This window comes from Brassica oleracea, chromosome C5 (assembly GCF_000695525.1).
Source record: "Brassica oleracea var. oleracea cultivar TO1000 chromosome C5, BOL, whole genome shotgun sequence".
NCBI classification, from domain to species: Eukaryota; Viridiplantae; Streptophyta; class Magnoliopsida; order Brassicales; family Brassicaceae; genus Brassica; species Brassica oleracea.
The window spans coordinates 25,769,887-25,776,762 of NC_027752.1; positions in this window are offsets into that span (position 1 = coordinate 25,769,887).

Below are 6,876 nucleotides of genomic sequence, written 5' to 3' on the forward strand. Positions count from 1 at the left end.
TTTTAATATTCAAGAATAGAAGATTCAAAAATTTGCTATGTTCATGGCAATTAGATTCTATATCTTAAACAAAAGCATTAAAAACACTTGATCAGCCACTATATTCAAATATGCAGTATATAATAACTCTTCCCATTTCCGTAAGAAAGATATCAAAATAAATACACAGCAAGTCAAAGAGTGCAATTCTGGAAACTCTCTTGGCTAACCAACTCCAGATTCGATTCCACAAATGGAATTAGTATCCAAAGCTGAAATCAACTGAAAAGATATTAATGTTATAATTGAAAAATTGGGATTCTTTGTGGAGAAGCTCTAACGAAGATTTAGCTTTCCTTTTTTCTCTCTCTGTCATGTTCTTCGATCGATCCATCAATGTCACAACCGCACCGTGTGTACCTACTGAGACCAGTGTCTCAGTTTCTATCTTACACACTGAAAGAAATGTCAATGCTACCTTCTCTCATTTTCTAGCTTGCTCCGTCTCGAGAATACCTATCAAAATGCCAGTAAATTAATTGCTTTGACTATCTTGGCTTTAGTTTCAAGGTTACTTGTACGGTTTGAGATTATTGTCCAAGCTTGATCAACACTAAAGCATCTTAACCAATGCAGCAGCTATATTAGAGGTAATCGCTCAGCCTATGTTTCCATGATCAATAGATCATACAATTCTGTCACTGCATTTTTCTTCCCTTTTGGGGACCCGTTCTCGAGAAGGTCTAACTGCTGCGTTTTCTTTTGATTCCATGGTTCCAGCTCTAAGGACTTTGAGTTATTATGACTCTTGGTACATTAGTTCTTATTTCCAACTAAACATAAGAATTGTTTAACAAAAGACAGAAATTGGCTTTACATTTTGTGGCTCTCTAATGCTTTTTTTCTCGTATTATCCTACCTCATTGTTATTGTCTCCCTCTTTTGGGCTATTGCTTCCGGAGATATTACCATTTTCTGCCGGCTTTTGTAATCCACGATGTGTTCCGTTATGAAAGATTATAAAATTTTGAGTTAAAAAAAAAACAAGTCATAGTATGACCACTTATAAATTAGGTAATAATACATATTTGATTATTTACATTAATAATAAACCAACTATAAATTGAATTTAATTTTTAATGAACAAAATCTTTTGAAAAATAATCTAACAATAGTCGGGGCTCCCATCGGGTTGCAGTTGCTGCTCAAAATGGGGACACAACACGAAGGATTGTCAGTCAAAGGATGTGGTGATATTGAGTAACGATAAGGAAACGGAAGTAGCGGAAATAAGGTACAGTAATGTGAAAGCAAAGGAGGTTGTTGAAAACTTGCTTCTTGAGTTGGAGTCATATCCATCAAAGGATGGTAATTCTACGGAGGTTGCACAAGCAGGGGAAATGCTGATGGAGAAAGCTTGCAGTGCTCGCGCGGAAAATGAGGTTGGTTTGAAGTTGAAGGAATCTGGATTGGAAGTTGGAACTTCTGCTGGTTGGGAGAATGCAACAAAGACTTTCCGACCGGCTTCTCCTTCAAGTCGTCGGAATTAATCCTCACTGGAATCTGACACTGAATCCCTTCACTCGGAGTCCGAAAAGGTGATCATCTCCCCATGACGTTTTCACCTGCTCTCAGTTGATGATGAAGATGCGCCAGAGGAAACAGAAGAATCAGCGACACAATCTCGCAGTATGACATTAGCAAGAGATGCAGAAGGTTTAGAAGAAGGGGACATACAATCTGGGACAATACAAAAGTAAGAAAGAATGGTTCTCAAGCAAAGCTAGCAAAGAAGGGAGTGACTTTGGCTCGTTCAAAGGACTTGAAGACAGTGAATATGAAGGTACAACAAAGGAAATCTTCCGTTAGGAAGATATGACGTCCTTTGTTTCTTGGAAAATGTGTGGGTTCAACAAGCCACGCAAACACTTGGTGGTCAGGAAATGGGTCCAATCTGAGAAACCATTATTTGGCTGTCTTATTGAAACAAGAGTTCAAGAGTGCAATAGTAAGGAAGTTATGAAATCAGCTCTACTGGGATCGAATACCATCATGAATTACGACTACCACCGTCTTGGCCGTATTTGGTTCTGTTGGGGTCCTGGAGTTACCATCAAATTACTCCACAAAAGCGCACAAGTAATCACTTGCGCAGTCCAGATTCCTGAAACGACGGTTCAGTTCATCTGCTCGGCCATCTACGGATCAAACTTCACAGCTGAGAGACGGCTTTTATGGGAAGATCTGAGAGCTACATCCCAAGCCTATCAGCATCTCGCAATGCCTTGGATACTCATAGGAGATTACAACGTTATCCTGTCATCAACGGAGCACTCTCGAATGCGAGACTACCTAGGAGACCAATCAGGAATGATTCAGTTCCAGGAGCTTGTATCCGATTGTGCATTCACAGACCTTGCATCCACTGGAGCCCTTTACACTTGGTGGAATAAGCGAAGTGCAGACCCCCTAGGGAAGAAACTTGACCGAGCACTAGTGAATTGAAACTGGCTTCGGGAATTCCAACATTCCTACGCACTATTCGAGACAGGAGGTATCTCGGATCATGCTAGGTTCTTGGTTCGTTTCCAGCAGCCTGTACTGGGGAACCGTATGCCCTTCAAATTCTTTAATTATCTGACGGAGCAAGAGGGATTCCTGCCTACTGTTAAAAGCAAATGGGAGGAAACAGGGCCCCTCTATCATTCTCGTGCATCGCTCAGCAGAATCTACCAGAAACTGAAGTCTCTAAAGTTTACTCTACGAGAAATGAACATGAGCCAGTTTTGGAGGTCTCCAGAATCGCACAAAACAAGCTTATGAGGAGCTCTGTCAATGCCAAGCTTAGTCCTGCTACTTTCGTGGCCGAAGCGGAAGCTTCAAGGAAATGGCACCACTTAGCTCTTGTGGAAGAGAAGATTCTTATGCAGAAATCTCGAATACAATGGCTGGCTTTAGGGGACCAGAACACTACTTTCTACCACCAGGCGGTGCAGGATCGCGCCGTCAGAAATAACATAAATGTGCTCTACACAGAGAGTGGGGAGGTACTGACGGAGCCTTTAGCCATAAAGAAAGAAGCGGTTGATTACTTCCAAAGGTTCCTCCAAGCAGTGCCCACCCGTAGCTCTCCTACTTCGGTTGATGCACTAAGATCCCTTCTGATTTACCGCTGCTCACCTCAGGACATTTCACTCCTCATCTCCCCCATTTCCCAAACGGAAATATATCTAGCGCTCAAGGCAATGCCAAATGGGAAAGCTCCCGGACCCGACGGCTATACAAAGGAGTTCTTCCTTGAGGGTTGAGATGTTGTAGGAAGTGATTTTGTAGTACCGGTCCAATCTTTCTTCCACTTTGGCTTCCTCCCAACAGGAGTAAACTCAACGATTTTGGCTCTGATCCAAAGAAATCTCCTGCTCAAACAATGAAGGACTACAAACCGATATCATGTTGTAATCTCCTCTACAAGGTAATTTCAAAGATTTTGACGAACAGACTCAAAGCCATCCTCCCTTCTGCAATGGAACCAAACCAGAATGCCTTTATTAAAGGGAGACTGCTCCTCCAAAATTTTCTCTTGGCTACGGAACTGGTCAATGGCTATCACCTTCCGAATCTAGTGGATCGCAGCACAATAAAGCTAGACATCTCCAAAGCCTTCAACACAGTTAAATGGGGTTTCATCACTTCAGTGCTCCAAGCTATGGGACTGCCTAGTCAATTCATCAGATGGATATATTTCTTTACGAGCGCTCATGGAATCAGACATGGTTTCTCCCTCTCCCTGTATTTGTATGTGATTGTAAGCAATGTTCTCTCGGGCATGCATAACCAAGCCGCTGTTGACGGTGCTATAGGCTATCATCCGCAGTGTGAGCAGGTCCAGCTCATCCACTTAAGCTTTGCAGACAACATCTTAGTCTTCACAGATGGAAGTACAAAATCATTGGAAGCTGTTCTGGAGATCATGCATCAGTTCGCAGGTATGTCGGGCCTCCATATCAACGCGTCAAAGTCGTCTATCTTTGCTGCTGGTCGCAACAAAGCGAGCTTACTTCAGGCTGCTGCAAGTAAAGGTTTCACTACGGGTGCCTTACCAATACGCTATATGGGCATGCCCCTCACGAGTAAGGTATGGAGCAAGCTTGATTATGAACCCCTCATTGATCATATTAGGAATATATTCCTCTCCTGGACCCATCGCGCTCTATCCTTTGCTGGGCGTCTTCAGCTAATCAAGTCAGTGATTGCAAGCACTATCAACTTTTGGAGCTCGGCTTTCATCTTACGAGAGGGATGTACAAATACAATTGAAAGTATGTGTTGTGCGTTCATATGGTCAGGTTCACCAACAATCACCCACAAAGCTAAAGTGGCCTGGAAAGACCTCTGCTGCCCCAAGGAGGAGGGAGGTCTAGGAATCAGGAGACTCACCGACACCAACCGTACCTTTGCTTTAAGTCTCATCTGGAAGGTTTTTTCTTTGAGTGGCTCTTATTGGGTAGCTTGGACCCGAAAGTACTTACTCAAAGATAGCTCTTATTGGGACGTAAAGGATAACAGGGGATCCTGGGTCTGGAGAAAGCTTCTAAATCTGAGACCAATTACTTATGAGTGCCTGAGTTTTGATATTAGAGATGGCAAGTCAGTATCGTTTTGGTTTGATAATTGTCTTGGGAATGGGAAGATTTTGGATCTGACAGGTGCTCTGGGTTGCAGTTATTTGGGAGTGAGTAGGACGGCTTATGTGGCTGAAGCAACCTGCAGTAATGGCTGGAACATCAGACGCTGTGGCAGGAGACGTTATCCCCAATTGTGTGACAAAATTGCTGCAGCTACAGTTCCTGATGCTGATGCAGGACCTGATATAGTTATGTGGAGACATGATCAGGATGTTTTCAAACCGACGTTCTCTGCAGCAGAGACTTGGGATTACCTTCGCGAGAAGAGAAATAAAGTCTCATGGCATCGGCTTGTATGGTTTCCTCAGGCCATACCAAGACAAGCTTTTATGGTGTGGCTTGCCCTACAGAATCAACTTTCCACAGGATTTCGAATGAGAGGCTGGGGAATAGAGCAGGGTTGTGTCTTCTGCGGTGAAAGAGACGAAAGCAGAGACCATCTCTACTTCGCTTGCCCCAATACCTTCAAGGTTTGGGTGAACGTCGCTGAAGGGCTACTTGGATCAGGGATTACACCAGATTGGTAAGACATTGTGTCCTCTATCCTCACCTCGGGTCGAAGTAGACTTGACACTATCCTTCTTAAACTTGCTTTCCAGACTTATATCTACACACTGTGGAAAGAGAGAAACTCAAGGAGGCATGGAGGGCTGTGCGCACCAGTGGAGACTACGAGCAAGGCTATTGGGAAGATCATCAAAAACTGTATATCCTCGCTTAAGTATAAGGGGAACCACAAGCTACGTGGTCTACTTAGCAGATGGTTTGAAGTCCATCCAAACTAGAAACTCTTATTCTTTCATTCTTTACAACAACCAGTATATAAATAACTTGTAAAGGTTTCTACTTTTTAATCAATAAATTTGAAATTCAATCAAATTTTTTTTTTTTTGAAATATCATTTAATAACAAAAAACATAATATCATAACATCCAAAAATATCAAATATCAATAAAATTTAAAAATAATATGATAGATACTACTATGTATAAAATTAACTAAAATAACAGAGCTATTTTATTTAAACAAAACAATGTATTTACTTATACATCCCGTAAAATACTAAAATGAGATATGTTAAAATATAGTTTTATAAACACAACACGTAAATAAATTATCTTAAATATATATATTTACGATAATATGAATATATAAATATTAAAAATGTATTATATGTAAAATGTATAAATTTAATAGAAAAAGATGTTTTGAAGGAGATTCTTTGTTATTTTATGGTACCTAACTCAAAAATATAAGTAACTGAAACTAAAAACAAAGTAAAATTTATTAAAAATCACTATATATTAATAATACCGAATAAAAAATCTAACAATAGTATTATAGAGTTACACAATATATAACATTAAAATACAATTTTTTAAAAAAAATTGTAATAATATCAAAACTATACATTTAAAATTGCATTAAGAGCCTTAAAATAAAATCCATTTAGGGAAAACCCTAGCGAAGAAGAGGCTCCGCCGCCGATCTGCCGTAAGCCCCAAGTCTTCGCGGCCGCCGGTGATATGTCGCCTCCTCTCTCCCCTGGGGGCCCAGGTCTCCCCCTCTCACCCTACAAGACCTACACAGACACTACCCCTCCTTCCACAAAAGCTCTTTACTCAGACGTAGCTTCCGATCAGCACGACAAAGTCGTACACTTCTCACCGGAAGTGGAGATGACCGATGGTGTTGCAGTTGTTGATCTCCCTGAGGAGATACGAAGGATCCGATGGTGTTGCAGTTGTTGATCTCCCTGAGGAGATACGAAGGATCCGATGGTGTTGCAGTTGTTGATCTCCCTGACCGAGCGTCCGTCCCGCTCGGTCGCTACATAGTGACCGAGCTCGAGCCAAGCTCGGTCGCTACGTAGCGACCGAGCGTCTGTCTCGCTCGGTCGATACGTAGCGACCAAGCTCTTCCAAAACGTCGATACGACACGAATCCATGCATTCCCATCTACCCTTCGATGCTGTCTCCCGAAGACCGTAGCGAACCCATTTCTTGTTTTCCGCCATTCGAAGTCATCAATAATACTTTACGATAAAAACCGCGGAAAGTTTATTTTTATCGAAAGAAGTCGTAATAAACGCTTCAAGTCGAAAGACGGCCCAAAGGGACCTAAGGCATGACTCGAAGCCCACCTTACGATTTCTTAACCAGCAGCCCGTAAACCGTGGGACGGTTTACGCTTGGTTCGCAAGGAAAGATA